The 22,070-nt window shown below is 45.1% G+C and overlaps 2 long non-coding RNA genes across 2 annotated transcripts; both read left to right on the top strand.

Annotated features, from left to right (window-relative positions):
* The first annotated feature begins 1,483 nt into the window (after positions 1-1,483).
* On the top strand, positions 1,484-4,149 carry LOC142931199 (uncharacterized). Its single transcript, XR_012947191.1, has 2 exons — positions 1,484-2,025; positions 3,755-4,149. It is a non-coding gene; the product is annotated as an uncharacterized LOC142931199 (long non-coding RNA).
* A 14,969-nt stretch (positions 4,150-19,118) lies between these two features.
* LOC142931198 (uncharacterized) lies at positions 19,119-21,736 on the top strand. Its single transcript, XR_012947190.1, has 2 exons — positions 19,119-19,573; positions 21,340-21,736. It is a non-coding gene; the product is annotated as an uncharacterized LOC142931198 (long non-coding RNA).
* The last annotated feature ends 334 nt before the right edge of the window (positions 21,737-22,070 follow it).

Here is a 22,070-nt window from a genome sequence, read left to right as displayed (position 1 = left end):
CAACAAGGTGATAAAGGTTATAACCTTGTTGTAACAGCGAGAGAGCTGTTACAACCTTGTTTTAAGAGCTGTTACAACAAGGTTGAAACAGTGGAACTGCTCGTTCAGCAGTTCAACTGCTGGATTATTTTTTTCCTCCTAAGAATGACCGCTTGTGTTGCGATCGAAACGTTGTGATCTATTATTTTTATAATAATAGATCACAGACACTCGCCAGTGGAGTGGACAACCTCCCGTTGCCATGGCTACGGGGCGGCCCGTTGGGTTCCAACCGTGGACTGTCGTTACGAACCAGTGGGCCACGTGACCACCCCACGTGGTTGAACACGTGGGCCACAGTCGAGTCTTACGAGGAGCAGTGCAGCCGCTCTCTGCTGTTGTGATCGCGATCGAACGGCAAAGATGGATGTGTCCAGATGCAACCCGTACCAAGTGATGCTCACGATGGCGTCTTTAGTCGGATTTGTCACTTGGCAAGGGGTGATGGAGCCGGCCATCTGGCTGCCACCCTCCATACTAAAGGTGAGCGATCACCTGGGGGTTAATTCCCTGATTGGATATCTCGATAACCTGGGTGGCAATGCTGCTAGTCTTGGAAATCCCGATGATCTTGGTGGCAATGTTGCTCCTCTTGGAAATCCCGATGATCTTGGTGGCAATGCCCCCATGGCATATGCCGACTTTGCTTCGACCGATTTTCCGAGCCAATCGATACCGGACAGCAGCGAGAGAGAAGACGTCCCCGCCGAGCAGAGGCCGTGCGACATTCAACCACCGCCGGAGCCGCGAGAGCAGCACCGACATAGCCTCTTGTCGACCGTCATCTCCGTAATCAGCACGGGATTCAGTGCAGTGCAAGTGATCGCGTGGATTTGGGCACGCAAGGTACGTTCATCGCACCGCCGCACTACAACAGTCAAATAACACTTTAGCGTGGGGGTAGCGGTCAACTTTAAAATAAGTTAATATCAAATTTGTATACAGTAGATCGATCCCGGAGGGCATTTTGGTCGATTTGAGGCCGCCTCCCCCGCTACTCCCCTGCGCCCCCGCTACCCCCCCACTACCCCCTCCGCTACCCCCCCACTACCCCTCACTACCCCCCCCACTATCCCCACCGCTACCCCCCTCCGCTACCCCTCTCCGCTACCTCCCCTGCACACTCCCCCTCTACAACCACCACCACCCGAACCAACCCAACCCCGTTTTGGAGGCAGGTACGGGGGACCTGAACAGCGTCAGAATCTCTCTTGAGACTGGAGCAGTCCGATAAGCTATGAGGCTGTTTTAGTCTTTCACAGACGTCCAGTATGGGCGGGTCAGCAAGTTGTAGCGGCAAACAGAGCCGCGGGGCCTGCAGGAGAATGTGCGAGGCCTATAACAGGTCTCTATTCGGATGTTGCTGGCACGGCATCGGACAGGCGCATTAGCTAGTGAGCAGATGAGGCGACGTGACACATCGTGACTTAGTCGTTGTGTCCCTCTGCCCGCGGAGGGTGATGTGGGTGCGGACTGGGATGGTGGGGAGTTTTGGCCATACTTCACCTGGCTAGTCATTAGATCCGGTTCAGGGAGAGGGACGGACAGAGCGCATGCCCGGAGCTCCGTTTGTTTAAAATCATGGCCAGACGCGCAGCACGGCGTGATTCAGAAGTGTGCAGGGAAAGTTCGTTGTAAAGTGTTGCTCAGAGCAGTGTTGTGTAATTATTCAAGAAACACCTCTTACGTTTTATAATACGAGCAAATTAGGAATCAACGAGCTAGCATAAATAATGTTCGTATCTGTACGTCGAGTAATGTTTCTTAACTCCATTTGGAAATACGGCGAGTGAAGAGGTTTTTTTTGCATGCCAGAGATTCCACATCGTTAACGGGAGTGCGTGTGTGTGTGCCTCTTATTGTGCATCTTGGCTGTTGCTCTGAGAACAGAAGCCGCGTGATGGCGGCCTGAGTCCACAATTGGTGCGGAAGGCGTTTGTCTACAATTCCAAGGCCCGCTATTTCCAAAGGAGGAACCCGTGTGGGGTGAGTCGCAACACAACGCTCGTTGCTCGCGATCCACCGATGAGTCCCAGTGAGAAACGATCACGGGGAAACATTTATTATACTTCTTTTGTTCTTTCGGTAAAGTCACGTAGAATGAGAATAAAATAATAAATTGATAAAATAACACAATAATATTCTCACGACGTTTCGGCCATAGCGGGAAACAGAGCCGCGGGGCCGAAACGTCGTGAGAATATTATTGTGTTATTTTATTTTATCAATTTATTATTTTATTCTCATTCTACGTGATTTTACCGAAAGAACCAAAGAAGATGAATCATTGCAGTCACGAAAGCTTTAAATCGATATTTATTATACTTTTGATTTAAAGCTTTCGTGACTGCAGTAATTCATATTCTTAGCTCTTTCGGTAAAGTCACGTTGAAGGGAAACAGATCGCGATAATAATAAAAAATATATAAATATATTATTGTTTATATATTATATATTTTATTGTTTCCCTTCAACGTGACTTTATAAAATAATAAAATATATAGAAATATATATTATTGTTTATATATTATATATTTTATTGTTTTCCTTCAACGTGACTTTACCGAAAGAGCTAAGAACATGAATTACTGCAGTCACGAAAGCTTTAAATCAAAAGTATAATAAATTTCGATTTAGAGCTTTCGTGACTGCAATGATTCATCTTCTTTGGTTCTTTCGGTAAAGTCACGTAGAATGAGAATAAAATAATAAATTGATAAAATAAAATAACACAATAATATTCTCACGACGTTTCGGTCCCGCGGCTCTATTTCCCGCTATGGCCGAAACGTCGTGAGAATATTATTGTGTTATTTTATTTTATCAATTTATTATTTTATTCTCATTCTACGTGACTTACCGAAAGAACAAAAGAAGTATAATAAATGTTTCCCCGTGAATATATAATATATTATTGTAATATATTGTTTAATATATAAACAAAAATATATATTTATATATATTTTATTATTTTATAAAGTCACGTTGAAGGGAAACAATAAAATATGTAATATATAAACAATAATATATATACTTATATATATTTTATTATTTTATTGTTTCCCTTCAACGTGACTTTACCGAAAGAGCTAAGAATATTTATTATACTCTTCGGTTCTTTCGGTAAAGTCACGTAGGTAGAAAAATAATAGATCACGACGTTTCGATCGCAACACAAGCAATCGTCATCAGGTGGGACAACCACAGCAAGACCACCTGATGACGATTGCTTGTGTTGCGATCGAAACTTCGTGATCTATTGTTTTTCTACCTACGTGACTTTTACCGAAAGAACCAAAGAAAATGGATTCCTGCAGTCACGAACGCTTCAAATCAAGATTGAAACAAATATTGTTTGACTGGGTATTGCATTGTACATTCCTGCATCACACATTATACATCACACATTCTTGAAGATACAAGTTCGATTATCGTGATCTGAAACTGAAAAATGCTAATCAGATGCCATGCGTATAAATTTTGGGTTGGATTGGAAATTGAGCTGTGTACATATCTGTCCATTCCATCCCTGGATTCCTCCCCTATCCATAAATGGTTCTGCATTCACGTGAGCCTATTGTTACAGTTGTCATTGTGAAGCTGACGGTGATTCTGATCACAGTTCTGTCGTAGAAATATACACAGGTCTGTGCGTAACTCCGTACGATTGCAGCAGCTGAAATAGAACGCGACTTTGTCCCGCGTGCAAACCCAGGTGATGGTTATCCGCACGCTTCTCGTCAGCAAGGAGGACGCTGGGAGGCCCCGCAAGATGAAAGACTTCGCTGGCAGCATGATGACCGGAAGAAGACGTGTCCAAGACGGCGGTGGCCCAGCGAAGACAACGAGCCCTTGGAGTCTTCCCAGCCTGCCAAGCTGGATTCGGCGGCAATAGCGAAATCGGGATAGAACTGTTATAAAACTGGGGGAAAAAAAAATATAATAATAACAAAAACATGTTCATTTATTAGCTACTACAATAAATATTTATTTCCGAAGAAAATCACTTGTGATATTTCTTCATGGTTGGTTCACTGCTTTATTTACACACCTGTGTTAAAATCCTATGGTTTACAATGTTTTTAAAAATAAAACTCATAATTAAGGCTATGGGGTTGTCACAGAAGCCGCGGTCATCACGTGAGTTGTGAATTTCAGGTCCGCTATAACCTGGACACGACTGCAGAAATATTCAATCAAGCGCTCTCGAAGTTGGACTAGCAGTAAAGAGGAGCCCTGGCAACCACGAGCAATTGGTCTGTGCAGATACACGCAGACACAGAGATACTACCACGTTACAGACACGGAGATACACAGCGATACAGAAGCACAGATACCACACTCTATAGCTCACCACACTCTACAGCTCACCAGACTCCACAGCTCACCACACTCCACAGCTCACCACACTCCACAGCTCACAACACAACTTACCACACTCAGCTCACCACATTCCACAGCTCACAACACTCCACAGGTCACCACACTCAGCTCACCACACTCCAAAGTTCACAACACAACTTACCACACTCCACAGCTCACCACACAACTCACCACACTTCACAGCTCACCACACAACTCACCACACTCCACAGCTCACCACACAACTCACCACACTTCACAGCTCACCACACAACTCACCACACTCAACACACCACACTCAACAGCTCACCACGCTCCCCAGACTCCAAAGCTCACCACACTCAACTCACCACACTCCCCACGCTATCGCTATGAGCCCCACATGCCGCTCACCACACTCATGGTATGAGTAAATTAAGTGAAGTTATTTCCTTTAGCTCATCGTCTGCTTGCAGCCCTAAGCCAGTGGTGGAAGTTCCACATTCCTATGGCGGAGCCAAAGGCAGTACTTATTTCAGCTTTCCTGAGGGGATAATGGGCTAAGTTAACCACCATCCATGGACGTTAACTAGTAATCTTCCGATTAGCTCAACTGGCACTGGATTAGATTAGATGGGATCCTGGGGTTGGTAATATGCACCACGGAGGTGAGATTTAACTCTCGCACCTGGCATACAGGATCCCGACCCTGACGCCTGCTGGATATTTGGAGTTTGCATGCCTCTCTCCCTGTGGTCGTGTGGATTTTTATCCTGGTCCCTCCGGTTTTCCCCCTCCACAATTAGAAACACTTCATTTGAGCTATTTTGTGATAGCTGGTCACATCTGAAAACAAATGGCTATATTGCTCAGTTGGCCTTACCTGGTAAAATAAATAGTAGTTCATAGCTTTGGGAGGCCCTCTCTGGCAATTTCAATATCTTGTCTTTATTGTTTTACTACCACCAATGGTCATTACCAACACTGTTGTTATTTACCTTGGATATGTAATTTCTCTTTAACACGTAGGCTTTCGCAACCAATATTATTCATAATAAAGGTTTTTGGGTTAGATCGCGTTTATTTATAAATGTGTCGTAACCCTCCACCACCCGACACGGCCAATCAGCAAAAAAAGTGTCACGTTGACAAAAGACATAATTCACTATTTAGCCCACCGGTGTGTTGAAGAGTGAATCCACATTTACAGTTTCAGTACGACGTTTCGCTGGTAAATACATCCAGCATCATCGGCAATTCGCCAGAATGGTAAAGCCCTCGCTTGCTCCCGGTTTTATATAGAACAGCAGGGTGACGTCATCACTTAACTCATATCAGGTGCAGCGATTAGAGGCCGAGGGGGGTATTGTAATTATAATCGATTACTAATCATAACCAATGACTGATTACTAATGAGTTGTAGATTAGTAATTCTTTAATCAAAATGTAATGTGTATTATTTAATAATACGCTTCCAGGCCGCACTAAACCTTTAGCTGTCAAAAGCGATTAAAGTTATTCTTGTTCCTCTAAATTTCAATGGATTCTCTAATTAGTCTTTGCCAGTAATAATTAGTTTTACACACCACTGCAACATTGTCAAAATCAATTGAGTGTCCTTGTTGACAAGCATGTTCTGCCACTGCCGGCAGTTGTGTTTGAGATAATTTAATATTTCTCTGATGTTCTTTTAGTCTTACACTGATGTTACGTCCCGTCTGCCCAATGTAGCAGCTGCCACATAAACAATTAATCCGATAGACACCTTCTGTTGATAATTTAGGTAATGCGCCTTTAGTGCAAGATACTAGTTTTTGAATTTTGTGTACTGTACCAAATCTTACTGTAATGTTTTGCTTTTGCAAAACAAGGGCTAATTTGTCAGTTACTCCTGAGATGTATGGAATTTTTATTGTTTTAACAATCTGGTCGCTTTCAGCAGTATTGCTTTGCGATCGTGATTTGGCATTCAGTGCTCTGTTAATTTGAGCATTATTGTAGCCATTCTGTCGTAGTGCGTCTTTAACGTGCTTAATCTCTCTCACTAGACTCTCACCATCTGACACTGTTTTAGCCCGATGTATGAGCGTCTTGATAAGAGAGGATTTCTGAGCTGGATGATGATGTGATTCTGCATTCAGATAGGCATCAGTGTGCGTTTGCTTTCTGTAAACGCTGCGTGTTATTTTACCGTTTAAGCCATGTCCAAGCAAAATATCTAGGAATGGGAGTGTGTTATTCACCTCCATTTCCATGGTGAACTGGATGGCCGGATTTTGTGCATTGAGATGATTTAGAAAATCATTAAGTGTATCTTTACCATGTGGCCAGACAACCAAAGTGTCATCCACATATCTAAACCAAAAGGATGGTTTTAATGTGCTCGAGGCAAGTGCTCTTATTTCAAAGTTTTCCATGTACAAATTTGCTATAGCAGGGGATAAAGGAGAACCCATTGCTGCTCCTTCCTTTTGTTTAAAGAAATCCCCTCTCCATAAGAAGTAAGTGTTATTTAAACAATGGCCAGCAAGTTTCGGAATATCTTTTGGTAAACCGGTATTCTTTACTAGTGTATCAAGTAATATAAAACCTTGTATATGTTTGGTAATTTTTGTTATCCAGTGCAGGATGAGGGCCTCACCGTGCCACGTGAGCTGCTGGGATTAGCTGCCCATACTTCAACGCACTAGTAGTCAACGTGGGTTAGTCGAGCCGAGAAGTAAAGAGCGATGTCATGAATTTCACTACACTGCCCTCTGCTTCCCCTACACGTAAGCCACTTACAAGAAACTGACATGCACATGGCCACCCATCCAGGCACTATCCAGGTTCAACCCCACTCAGCATTGATGAGATCTGTGCATTTTGGGCCATTTTATCAAAGGCTATACAGTAATGCATTAGAAGAGCTAAATGAAATGTTTTGGCCAATCCCTCATATAATGTCATACGGCATATTTACCTGTATATTATAGATGCTACTGTATTGCAATATATTTACCTGCACATTTTAGGCACAATTGTACAACACACGATTATGCCAAAAAAATATATATCAGTTTGAAAATGTGGAAAACTATATTGTCTTGTTTGTATAGGTCTGGCAGCACTGAAGAAATAATATAACAAAAAATCTAAACAGCGTGCATTTCAGGTGAACGGGACACATCTCCGGTTACCGCCGGTGTCAGGGAAAATCTGAAACCACCAGGACCCATTCACATCTGTAAACTAAGAGCATAGGGCATATGACCGTGAATGTATTCAATGTATTATAAGAAAAGCAGGGCTTTTCACAGACGAGCATTTCAGGTTTTAACCTGAACCAAAATAATCCCATTTCAGTGTGTCTGGCGAGACGACACTGTGCAGTTTGACATAACTCGCAAATGTCTTTATGCAGTGCCGTGGCTCATAGTGGTTTTTTTCTTTAAATGCGTTTTCTAAAAGTAAATATAAAGGGCATTTTTGTATTTTAAGACTGACCTTTCATGAATAAAACTTCCATCGATAACAATGTACGTGTATTCTAACAATTGCCAAACAATTTGTACCCTAAAACCGTACAAACATATTACATATGTGGGATATTAAACGGACAGTCGAAATTGTAATTGAGCAATAATACGTATTGTATTCATCCTGTGAAGCCTGGACTGAGCTCGACTGTTTTTTTTAATGACGGTTCGATTCCCAGCCTTGGCAAACCAGTGGTGTTCGATAACTGCAACCCCGATCCTCACTAACCTTCACCGACCTGTACCGACCAACAAGATAAAGTATCGTCAAAAAAACCTCCACGGTCTACATGGCGTGGAGACGAAGCCTCCATCCAGGAGTGTAAGTACAGGGGGTCTGAACGATAAGCGTCATGTCGAACATGCCAAACGTTGACGCGCGTGTGGTCGTGGCAAGACAGGGCACGTGAGGCGTCTTGGGACACACGCCCAGTTGCCAAGTAAAATCTGCCACACACACACAGAACACTCCCTCAGATGGAGCTGTCCAAGCTAAGCTCCGGAAAAAAATATTCACCCCCTGTCAGAGGTAGGGGGCAGTTGTCTGGGGATTTGGGGGGGGGGGTCCCAGGAAAATGTCATGAAAGATTAAGCCCTGGAAATGTCCATATAAAACCCAATGTACATGTACGGTTACGTTTTGCTAATCCACTGCTGGATGGTCTCCTCTCCACGCCGTGCGAGTCGTGGTAGGGGGGGGGGTGTATTTGACCATACTTCACCACACTCTTTGGTTATATTCCGTAAAGTCACGTAGGTAAAAAATAAAACAACAAAAATCAGGACGTTTCGGCCACAACACAAGTGGCCTTCATCAGGCGAAGGGACCGTACTGTCCACGTTAGTAAGTGCAGACTTGATGTTGTTTGTTATCAGCTACGTCCGGACGGGACTGGAACTCAGGTAGTCCACAAGGCAGTGGTCCACTCACGGCTGCATCACCACTCCCCCCCAGGCACGTGGCAAGAACACAGAAATAACAATAGTAACAGTGATGATGGCCATGCCTCGGTTGGCATTAGATGCGAATGAAGTTCAACATTCATACGTAGGGCTGTCCCGTGCTGTCAAACCATACAGTAGTCCCCGCTTGCCCATTTAACCGTGCAGTCATGCATGGCGATGCATCTATGATGCCAGTTGCATCCAGTCTCAAACCTGCTGAGCTTCCGAGATCAGACGCATTCCGAGTTTATTTTCTCCAAAACCGGAAAACCATTATCACCATCATCCTCCCTTCCCCTCCAAGTTCCTAAACACGGTGTAACCTTTCTCAACTCGGGACGCGTACTGCACGTACAGGTGTGTCACGCAAGCTCGCATCCATTCTACAAAATACGAAGAGAGTGGCGATGTTTGTTGCCGGCCGCTCTGGTGTCGTTTTCGGGCCTCCTTGCGTGTGCCACACCGCGCTTGCCGACACCGCGGTCCTTTTAAATCGTCAACGGCAAGTCGGTGTGTCAAGTCGGTGTGCACGTTGATGAACGTAAATCCGTGCGAATTGTCAACGCTGCTGATACACACACACACACACGACAAAGATCCCCCGTGTAGCCTGTAACAGACTGAAGGGGCAAGTGCTGTTAGCGAGCAGCACCTATTGAAGGCCGGAATGGTACACGAGGGGGGGGGTGTGGGTGGTCAGCACCACGCCCGGCCGCCTTTGTCTCCCCAGTGATGATGTTTACGCACCGCACCAGGTACTCATTTGAGGCCGTGAGCGGTAATCGAACTCTGGGTTCGTGGCGCAGCGTAGCGCTAACCGCTGCACCACCGCTCCTCGCACAGCACGCGCCCCGCAAGTCACCAAGAGTCGTCGAGAGGGTGACGATGACGACAGTGGCGGCGTCTTCGTCGCCTCGCCTCGTCACCCACCACCACCATCATCATCAGAGTTACACATCTGGGAAACGTTTTACTCACCAAGGGATTCAGACCGCTCGATCACCATCCTCCTCCTGTTTAACACGTAGGCTTTCGCGACCAATATTATTCATAATAACGGTTTTTGGGTTAGATCGCGTTTATTTATAAATGTGTCGTAACCCTCCACCACCCGACACGGCCAATCAGCAAAAAAAGTGTCACGTTGACAAAAGACAAATAATTCACTAATTTAGCCCACCGGTGTGTTGAAGAGTGAATCCACATTTACAGTTTGAGTACGACGTTTCGCTGGTAAATACATCCAGCATCATCGGGCAATTTGCCAGAATGGTAAAGCCCTCGCTTGCTCCCGGTTTTATATAGAGCAGCAGGGTGACGTCATCACTTAACTCATATCAGGTGCAGTGATTAGAGGCGGAGGGGGGGTATTGTAATTATATAATCGATTAGTAATCAGTCATTGGTTATGATTAGTAATGAGTTCTCTAATTAGTCTTTGCCAGTAATAATTAGTTTTACACACCACTGCAACATTGTCAAAATCAATTGAGTGTCCTTGTTGACAAGCATGTTCTGCCACTGCCGACAGTTGTGTTTGAGATAATTTAATATTTCTCTGATGTTCTTTTAGTCTTACACTGATGTTACGTCCCGTCTGCCCAATGTAGCAGCTGCCACATAAACAATTAATCCGATATACACCTTCTGTTGATAATTTAGGTAATGCTTCTTTAGTGCAAGATACTAGTTTTTGAATTTTGTGTACTGTACCAAATCTTACTGTAATGTTTTGCTTTTGCAAAACACGGGCTAATTTGTTAGTTACTCCTGAGATGTATGGAATTTTTATTGTTTTAACAATCTGGTCGCTTTCAGCAGTATTGCTTTGCGATCGTGATTTGGCATTCAGTGCTCTGTTAATTTGAGCATTATTGTAGCCATTCTGTCGTAGTGCGTCTTTAACGTGCTTAATCTCTCTCACTAGACTCACCATCTGACACTGTTTTAGCCCGATGTATGAGCGTCTTGATAAGAGAGGATTTCTGAGCTGGATGATGATGTGATTCTGCATTCAGATAGGCATCAGTGTGCGTTTGCTTTCTGTAAACGCTGTGTGTTATTTTACCGTTTAAGCCATGTCCAAGCAAAATATCTAGGAATGGGAGTGTGTTATTCACCTCCATTTCCATGGTGAACTGGATGGCCGGATTTTGTGCATTGAGATGATTTAGAAAATCATTAAGTGTATCTTTACCATGTGGCCAGACAACCAAAGTGTCATCCACATATCTAAACCAAAAGGATGGTTTTAATGTGCTCGAGGCAAGTGCTCTTATTTCAAAGTTTTCCATGTACAAATTTGCTATAGCAGGGGATAAAGGAGAACCCATTGCTGCTCCTTCCTTTTGTTTAAAGAAATCCCCTCTCCATAAGAAGTAAGTGTTATTTAAACAATGACCAGCAAGTTTCGGAATATCTTTTGGTAAACCGGTATTCTTTACTAGTGTATCAAGTAATATAAAACCTTGTATATGTTTGGTAATTTTTGTTATCCAGTGCAGGATGAGGGCCTCACCGTGCCACGTGAGCTGCTGGGATTAGCTGCCCATACTTCAACGCACTAGTAGTCAACGTGGGTTAGTCGAGCCGAGAAGTAAAGAGCGATGTCATGAATTTCACTACACTGCCCTCTGCTTCCCCTACACGTAAGCCACTTACAAGAAACTGACATGCACATGGCCACCCATCCAGGCACTATCCAGGTTCAACCCCACTCAGCATTGATGAGATCTGTGCATTTTGGGCCATTTTATCAAAGGCTATACAGTAATGCATTAGAAGAGCTAAATGAAATGTTTTGGCCAATCCCTCATATAATGTCATACGGCATATTTACCTGTATATTATAGATGCTACTGTATTGCAATATATTTACCTGCACATTTTAGGCACAATTGTACAACACACGATTATGCCAAAAAAATATATATCAGTTTGAAAATGTGGAAAACTATATTGTCTTGTTTGTATAGGTCTGGCAGCACTGAAGAAATAATATAACAAAAAATCTAAACAGCGTGCATTTCAGGTGAACGGGACACATCTCCGGTTACCGCCGGTGTCAGGGAAAATCTGAAACCACCAGGACCCATTCACATCTGTAAACTAAGAGCATAGGGCATATGACCGTGCATGTATTCAATGTATTATAAGAAAAGCAGGGCTTTTCACAGACGAGCATTTCAGGCTTTAACCTGAACCAAAATAATCCCATTTCAGTGTGTCTGGCGAGACGACACTGTGCAGTTTGACATAACTCGCAAATGTCTTTATGCAGTGCCGTGGCTCATAGTGGTTTTTTTCTTTAAATGCGTTTTCTAAAAGTAAATATAAAGGGCATTTTTGTATTTTAAGACTGACCTTTCATGAATAAAACTTCCATCGATAACAATGTACGTGTATTCTAACAATTGCCAAACAATTTGTACCCTAAAACCGTACAAACATATTACATATGTGGGATATTAAACGGACAGTCGAAATTGTAATTGAGCAATAATACGTATTGTATTCATCCTGTGAAGCCTGGACTGAGCTCGACTGTTTTTTTTAATGACGGTTCGATTCCCAGCCTTGGCAAACCAGTGGTGTTCGATAACTGTGCAACCCCGATCCTCACTAACCTTCACCGACCTGTACCGACCAACAAGATAAAGTATCGTCAAAAAAACCTCCACGGTCTACATGGCGTGGAGACGAAGCCTCCATCCAGGAGTGTAAGTACAGGGGGTCTGAACGATAAGCGTCATGTCGAACATGCCAAACGTTGACGCGCGTGTGGTCGTGGCAAGACAGGGCACGTGAGGCGTCTTGGGACACACGCCCAGTTGCCAAGTAAAATCTGCCACACACACACAGAACACTCCCTCAGATGGAGCTGTCCAGGCTAAGCTCCGGAAAAAAATATCCACCCCCTGTCAGAGGTAGGGGGCAGTTGTCTGGGGATTTGGGGGGGGTCCCAGGAAAATGTCATGAAAGATTAAGCCCTGGAAATGTCCATATAAAACCCAATGTACATGTACGGTTACGTTTTGCTAATCCACTGCTGGATGGTCTCCTCTCCACGCCGTGCGGGTCGTGGTAGGGGGGGGGTGTATTTGACCATACTTCACCACACTCTTTGGTTCTATTCCGTAAAGTCACGTAGGTAAAAAATAAAACAACAAAAATCACGACGTTTCGGCCACAACACAAGTGGCCTTCATCAGGCGAAGGGACCGTACTGTCCACGTTAGTAAGTGCAGACTTGATGTTGTTTGTTATCAGCTACGTCCGGACGGGACTGGAACTCAGGTAGTCCACAAGGCAGTGGTCCACTCACGGCTGCATCACCACTCCCCCCCAGGCACGTGGCAAGAACACAGAAATAACAATAGTAACAGTGATGATGGCCATGCCTCGGTTGGCATTAGATGCGAATGAAGTTCAACATTCATACGTAGGGCTGTCCCGTGCTGTCAAACCATACAGTAGTCCCCGCTCGCCCATTTAACCGTGCAGTCATGCATGGCGATGCATCTATGATGCCAGTTGCATCCAGTCTCAAACCTGCTGAGCTTCCGAGATCAGACGCATTCCGAGTTTATTTTCTCCAAAACCGGAAAACCATTATCACCATCATCCTCCCTTCCCCTCCAAGTTCCTAAACACGGTGTAACCTTTCTCAACTCGGGACGCGTACTGCACGTACAGGTGTGTCACGCAAGCTCGCATCCATTCTACAAAATACGAAGAGAGTGGCGATGTTTGTTGCCGGCCGCTCTGGTGTCGTTTTCGGGCCTCCTTGCGTGTGCCACACCGCGCTTGCCGACACCGCGGTCCTTTTAAATCGTCAACGGCAAGTCGGTGTGTCAAGTCGGTGTGCACGTTGATGAACGTAAATCCGTGCGAATTGTCAACGCTGCTGATACACACACACACGACAAAGATCCCCCGTGTAGCCTGTAACAGACTGAAGGGGCAAGTGCTGTTAGCGAGCAGCACCTATTGAAGGCCGGAATGGTACACGAGGGGGGGGGGGTGTGGGTGGTCAGCACCACGCCTGGCCGCCTTTGTCTCCCCAGTGATAATGTTTACGCACCGCACCAGGTACTCATTTGAGGCCGTGAGCGGTAATCGAACTCTGGGTTCGTGGCGCAGCGTAGCGCTAACCGCTGCACCACCGCTCCTCGCACAGCACGCGCCCCGCAAGTCACCAAGAGTCGTCGAGAGGGTGACGATGACGACAGTGGCGGCGTCTTCGTCGCCTCGCCTCGTCACCCACCACCACCATCATCATCAGAGTTACACATCTGGGAAACGTTTTACTCACCAAGGGATTCAGACCGCTCGATCACCATCCTCCTCCTGTTTAACACGTAGGCTTTCGCGACCAATATTATTCATAATTTAATATTTCTCTGATGTTCTTTTAGTCTTACACTGATGTTACGTCCCGTCTGCCCAATGTAGCAGCTGCTACATGAACAATTAATCCGATATACACCTTCTGTTGATAGTTTAGGTAATGCGTCTTTAGTGCAAGATACTAGTTTTTGAATTTTGTGTACTGTACCAAATCTTACTGTAATGTTTTGCTTTTGCAAAACGCGGGCTAATTTGTCAGTTATTCCTGAGATATATGGAATTTTTATTGTTTTAACAATCTGGTCGCTTTCAGCAGTATTGCTTTGCGATCGTGATTTGGCGTTCAGTGCTCTGTTAATTTGAGCATTATTGTAGCCATTCTGTCGTAGTGCGTCTTTAACGTGCTTAATCTCTCTCACTAGACTCTCACCATCTGACACTCAGTGAGAGGATTTCCTTCGATTGATCGATGACGACGACGACGATAATAACAATAATGGTTAATTAAAAACAGCAAGAAGTGAACTTTTTGAGTCTCCGGCTGAGAGTGAGTGGAGGCAGCGGGCGCGTTGTTTGGCTGAGCGCGACAGCGCGGGTTGCCGTGGCGACGAGACGCAGGGCACCCTCCTCCCCTCTCCGCCCTTACAGGGGGCCTCGAGCAGCCCCACCACCACTCAGCTCACCACACAGCTCACCACTCAGCTCACCACTCAGCTTACCACTCAGCTTACCACACTCCACAGCTCACCACTCAGCTCACCACTCAGCTCACCACTCAGCTTACCACACTCCACAGCTCACCACTCAGCTCACCACCCAGCTCACCACTCAGCTCACCACTCAGCCCACCACTCAGCTCACCACAGCTCACCACACAGGTCACCACTCAGCTCACCACTCAGCTCACCACTTAGCTTACCACACTCCTCAGCTCACCACTCAGCTCACCACTCAGCCCACCACTCAGCTCACCGCTCAGCTCACCACAGCTCACCACACAGGTCACCACTCAGCTCACCACTCAGCTCATCACTCAGCTCACCACACTCCACAGCTCACCACTCAGCTCACCACACTCCACAGCTCACCACTCAGCTCACCACACTCCACAGCTCACCACAGCTCACCACACTAAGCTCACCACACTCCACAGCTCACCACTTTCCACAACTCACCACTCAGCTCACCACACTCCACTGCTCACCACACTCCACTGATCACAGCACTCCACAGCTCACCACACTCTACACAGCTCCCAACACAACTCACCACACTCAGCTCACCACATTCCAAAGCTCACAACACAACTCACCACACTCAGCTCACCACATTCCACAGCTCACCACACTCAGCTCACCACATTCCACAGCTCACCACACTCAGCTCACCACACTCCACAGCTCACCACACTAAGCTCACCACACTCCAGAGCTCACCACTTTCCACAACTCACCACTCAGCTCACCACACTCCACTGCTCACCACACTCCACTGCTCACCACACTCCACAGCTCACCACACTCTACACAGCTCCCAACACAACTCACCACACTCAGCTCACCACATTCCAAAGCTCACAACACAACTCACCACACTCAGCTCACCACATTCCACAGCTCACCACACTCAGCTCACCACATTCCACAGCTCACCACTCTTAGCTCACCACACTCCACTGCTCACCACACTCCACTGCTCACCACACTCCACAGCTCACCACGCTCAGCAGGTTTAAGCCTGGATACTACTGGCATCATAGACTCAACACAATGCATGACTGCACGGTTAAATAGGCGAGCGGGGACCACTACTTTCGCACCTAATGCCATCCTGATCATGGCCATCATCACCATTGGGTAGACTAATGTCTTTCAGTGTTCTTAACACAATTTATAAACGTGCGTTTAGAGAATTTAGCTGCTAAACATGTCCACGTGATCGGCCACTTTCTTGAACTATCATTCGTGATAGGTCGCTTCTGAAAAATACCTTTATAGCTCAGTTTGTTTCAATTACCTTTTATTGTTCACTTAATGCTTTCGTGACTGCAGGAATTCATATTCTTTGGGTCTTTCGGTAAAGTCACGGAGATAGGTTAAAAGAAAATAACAACAAATAACAACTACCACGTTTCGATCGCAACACAAGCGTTCGTCATGACGCTTGTGTTGCGATCGAAACGTCGTAGTTTTAATAATGTAATTTTTTGGTTATTTCCTTTGAACCTATCAACGTGACTTTCCCGAAAGACCCAAAGAATATCACCTTTAATTATTTTCACAACTTTATATCATCAAATATCAGAAGCAAAGCAGGCTTGAGCCTCGACCCTGGATCAGTGAGTGGTTTGCGCAGCCGATTGTTGATGTGTAAAGCTGCGTGGCCCTACCCGTTCACGCTGGCGGGACGTGTTGAAGAAGTCTCCTCCACACTGTACCCCAGCAGACATGACCTGCCCGTTCACTCAGTGGCGTTTACCATTCAAACTTTTGGGGCTGACAGAGGCGGGGTGAGGATCAACTGCTGCGCTGCGAGATCGAACTGGCAACCACCGCATTTGCCAGTCGAATGCGGGAACGAACAACACCACGGCAACATCATTCCAATGTGTGTGCGGAATTCCATCTTTATTGAGAAAGTATCAATTCTCTTTGTGAATGCGTATTAACGTTGTTCACTTGGCACCATTGTTGCGTGTTCAGTCTCCATTCACGGTCGTTGGTGACAAAGAGAACGAAAACGGAATGGGTGCACACACAATACTAGGATGATCTTGATTTTAAAAAATATGTAAATCAATGGGGCATTACTCTCTGGTTCTTTCGGTAAAGTCGCGTAGGTAGAAACAAAATAATAATAGATCACGACGTTTCGATCGCAACACAAGCGGCCGTTCTCAGGCGGAAAAAAACAGCGAGAGAGCTGTTACAACAAGGTGATAAAGGTTATAACCTTGTTGTAACAGCGAGAGAGCTGTTACAACAAGGTGATAAAGGTTATAACCTTGTTGTAACAGCGAGAGAGCTGTTACAACCTTGTTTTAAGAGCTGTTACAACAAGGTTGAAACAGTGGAACTGCTCGTTCAGCAGTTCAACTGCTGGATTATTTTTTTCCTCCTAAGGATGACCGCTTGTGTTGTGATCGAAACGTTGTGATCTATTATTTTTATAATAATAGATCACAGACACTCGCCAGTGGAGTGGACAACCTCCCGTTGCCATGGCTACGGGGCGGCCCGTTGGGTTCCAACCGTGGACTGTCGTTACGAACCAGTGGGCCACGTGACCACCCCACGTGGTTGAACACGTGGGCCACAGTCGAGTCTTACGAGGAGGAGCAGTGCAGCCGCTCTCTGCTGTTGTGATCGCGATCGAACGGCAAAGATGGATGTGTCCAGATGCAACCCGTACCAAGTGATGCTCACGATGGCGTCTTTAGTCGGATTTGTCACTTGGCAAGGGGTGATGGAGCCGGCCATCTGGCTGCCACCCTCCATACTAAAGGTGAGCGATCACCTGGGGGTTAATTCCCTGATTGGATATCTCGATAACCTGGGTGGCAATGCTGCTAGTCTTGGAAATCCCGATGATCTTGGTGGCAATGTTGCTCCTCTTGGAAATCCCGATGATCTTGGTGGCAGTGCTGCTCTTCTTGGAAATCCCGATGATCTTGGTGGCAATGTTGCTCCTCTTGGAAATCCCGATGATCTTGGTGGCAGTGCTGCTCTTCTTGGAAATCCCGATGATCTTGGTGGCAATGTTGCTCCTCTTGGAAATCCCGATGATCTTGGTGGCAGTGCAGCTCTTCTTGGAAATCCCGATGATCTTGGTGGCAATGTTGCTCCTCTTGGAAATCCCGATGATCTTGGTGGCAGTGCTGCTCTTCTTGGAAATCCCGATGATCTTGGTGGAAATGTTGCTCCTCTTGGAAATCCCGATGATCTTGGTGGCAATGCTGCTAGTCTTGGAAATCCCGATGATCTTGGTGGCAGTGCTGCTCCTCTTGGAAATCCCGATGATCTTGGTGGCAATGCCCCCATGGCATATGCCGACTTTGCTTCGACCGATTTTCCGAGCCAATCGATACCGGACAGCAACGAGAGAGAAGACGTCCCCGCCGAGCAGAGGCCGTGCGACATTCAACCACCGCCGGAGCCGCGAGAGCAGCACCGACATAGCCTCTTGTCGACCGTCATCTCCGCAATCAGCACGGGATTCAGTGCAGTGCAAGTGATCGCGTGGATTTGGGCACGCAAGGTACGTTCATCGCACCGCCGCACTACAACAGTCAAATAACACTTTAGCGTGGGGGTAGCGGTCAACTTTAAAATAAGTTAATATCAAATTTGTATACAGTAGATCGATCCCGGAGGGCATTTTGGTCGATTTGAGGCCGCCTCCCCCGCTACTCCCCTGCGCCCCCGCTACCCCCCCCACTACCCCCCACTACCCCTCACTACCCCCCCACTATCCCTACCGCTACCCCCCTCCGCTACCCCCCTCTGCTACCTCCCCTGCACACTCCCCCTCTACAACCACCACCACCCGAACCAACCCAACCCCGTTTTGGAGGCAGGTACGGGGGACCTGAACAGCGTCAGAATCTCTCTTGAGACTGGAGCAGTCCGATAAGCTATGAGGCTGTTTTAGTCTTTCACAGACGTCCAGTATGGGCGGGTCAGCAAGTTGTAGCGGCAAACAGAGCCGCGGGGCCTGCAGGAGAATGTGCGAGGCCTATAACAGGTCTCTATTCGGATGTTGCTGGCACGGCATCGGACAGGCGCATTAGCTAGTGAGCAGATGAGGCGACGTGACACATCGTGACTTAGTCGTTGTGTCCCTCTGGCCGCGGAGGGTGATGTGGGTGCGGACTGGGATGGTGGGGAGTTTTGGCCATACTTCACCTGGCTAGTCATTAGATCCGGTTCAGGGAGAGGGACGGACAGAGCGCATGCCCGGAGCTCCGTTTGTTTAAAATCATGGCCAGACGCGCAGCACGGCGTGATTCAGAAGTGTGCAGGGAAAGTTCGTTGTAAAGTGTTGCTCAGAGCAGTGTTGTGTAATTATTCAAGAAACACCTCTTACGTTTTATAATACGAGCAAATTAGGAATCAACGAGCTAGCATAAATAATGTTCGTACCTGTACGTCGAGTAATGTTTCTGAACTCCATTTGGAAATACGGAGAGTGAAGAGTTTTTTTTGCATGCCAGAGATTCCACATCGTTAACGGGAGTGCGTGTGTGTGCCTCTTATTGTGCATCTTGGCTGTTGCTCTGAGAACAGAAGCCGCGTGATGGCGGCCTGAGTCCACAATTGGTGCGGAAGGCGTTTGTCTACAATTCCAAGGCCCGCTATTTCCAAAGGAGGAACCCGTGTGGGGTGAGTCGCAACACAACGCTCGTTGCTCGCGATCCACCGATGAGTCCCAGTGAGAAACGATCACGGGGAAACATTTATTATACTTCTTTTGTTCTTTCGGTAAAGTCAAGTAGAATGAGAATAAAATAATAAATTGATGAAATAAAATAACACAATAATATTCTCACGACGTTTCGGCCATAGTGGGAAACAGAGCCGTGGGGCCGAAACGTCGTGAGAATATTTTTGTTTTATTTTATCAATTTATTATTTTATTCTCATTCTACGTGACTTTACCGAAAGAACCAAAGAAGATGAATCATTGCAGTCACGAAAGCTTTAAATCGTAATTTATTATTCTTTTGATTTAAAGCTTTCGTGACTGCAGTAATTCATATACTTAGCTCTTTCAGTAAAGTCACGTTGAAGGGAAACAATAAAATATATAATATATATAAATAATATAAATATATAAAAATATAAATAATATATATAAATATATTTTTGTTCATATATTATATATTTTATTGTTTCCCTTCAACGTGACTTTATAAAATAATAAAATATATAGAAATATATATTATTGTTTATATATTATATATTTTATTGTTTTCCTTCAACGTGACTTTACCGAAAGAGCTAAGAACATGAATTACTGCAGTCACGAAAGCTTTAAATCAAAAGTATAATAAATTTCGATTTAGAGCTTTCGTGACTGCAATGATTCATCTTCTTTGGTTCTTTCGGTAAAGTCACGTAGAATGAGAATAAAATAATAAATTGATAAAATAAAATAACACAATAATATTCTCACGACGTTTCGGCCCCGCGGCTCTGTTTCCCGCTATGGCCGAAACGTCGTGAGAATATTATTGTGTTATTTTATTTTATCAATTTATTATTTTATTCTCATTCTACGTGACTTACCGAAAGAACAAAAGAAGTATAATAAATGTTTCCCCGTGAATATATATAATATATTATTGTAATATATTATTGTTTAATATATAAACAATAATATATATTTATATATATTTTATTATTTTATAAAGTCACGTTGAAGGGAAACAATAAAATATGTAATATATAAACAATAATATATATACTTATATATATTTTATTATTTTATTGTTTCCCTTCAACGTGACTTTACCGAAAGAGCTAAGAATATTTATTATACTCTTCGGTTCTTTCGGTAAAGTCACGTAGGTAGAAAAATAATAGATCACGACGTTTCGATCGCAACACAAGCAATCGTCATCAGGTGGGACAACCACAGCAAGACCACCTGATGACGATTGCTTGTGTTGCGATCGAAACTTCGTGATCTATTGTTTTTCTACCTACGTGACTTTTACCGAAAGAACCAAAGAAAATGGATTCCTGCAGTCACGAACGCTTCAAATCAAGATTGAAACAAATATTGTTTGACTGGGTATTGCATTGTACATTCCTGCATCACACATTATACATCACACATTCTTGAAGATACAAGTTCGATTATCGTGATCTGAAACTGAAAAATGCTAATCAGATGCCATGCGTATAAATTTTGGGTTGGATTGGAAATTGAGCTGTGTACATATCTGTCCATTCCATCCCTGGATTCCTCCCCTATCCATAAATGGTTCTGCATTCACGTGAGCCTATTGTTACAGTTGTCATTGTGAAGCTGACGGTGATTCTGATCACAGTTCTGTAGTATAAATATACACAGGTCTGTGCGTAACTCCGAACGATTGCAGCAGCTGAAATAGAATGCGACTTTGTCCCGCGTGCAAACCCAGGTGATGGTTATCCGCACGCTTCTCGTCAGCAAGGAGGACGCTGGGAGGCCCCGCAAGATGAAAGACTTCGCTGGCAGCATGATGACCGGAAGAAGACGTGTCCAAGACGGCGGTGGCCCAGCGAAGACAACGAGCCCTTGGAGTCTTCCCAGCCTGCCAAGCTGGATTCGGCGGCAATAGCGAAATCGGGATAGAACTGTTATAAAACTGGGGGAAAAAAAATTATATAATAATAACAAAAACATGTTCATTTATTAGCTACTACAATAAATATTTATTTCCGTAGAAAATCACTTGTGATATTTCTTCATGGTTGGTTCACTGCTTTATTTACACACCTGTGTTAAAATCCTATGGTTTACAATGTTTTTAAAAATAAAACTCATAATTAAGGCTATGGGGTTGTCACAGAAGCCGCGGTCATCACGTGAGTTGTGAATTTCAGGTCCGCTATAACCTGGACACGACTGCAGAAATATTCAATCAAGTGCTCTCGAAGTTGGACTAGCAGTAAAGAGGAGCCCTGGCAACCACGAGCAATTGGTCTGTGCAGATACACGCAGACACAGAGATACTACCACGTTACAGACACGGAGATGCACAGCGATACAGAAGCACAGATACCACACTCTATAGCTCACCACACTCTATAGCTCACCAGACTCCACAGCTCACCACACTCCACAGCTCACCACACTCCACAGCTCACAACACAACTTACCACACTCAGC

Source organism: Petromyzon marinus, chromosome 50 (assembly GCF_048934315.1).
Source record: "Petromyzon marinus isolate PM22_M1 ecotype Great Lakes invasive population chromosome 50, UKy_Petmar_22M1.pri1.0, whole genome shotgun sequence".
In the NCBI taxonomy this organism is placed as follows: domain Eukaryota; kingdom Metazoa; phylum Chordata; class Hyperoartia; order Petromyzontiformes; family Petromyzontidae; genus Petromyzon; species Petromyzon marinus.
This window is presented reverse-complemented; position numbering and strand designations above follow the sequence as displayed.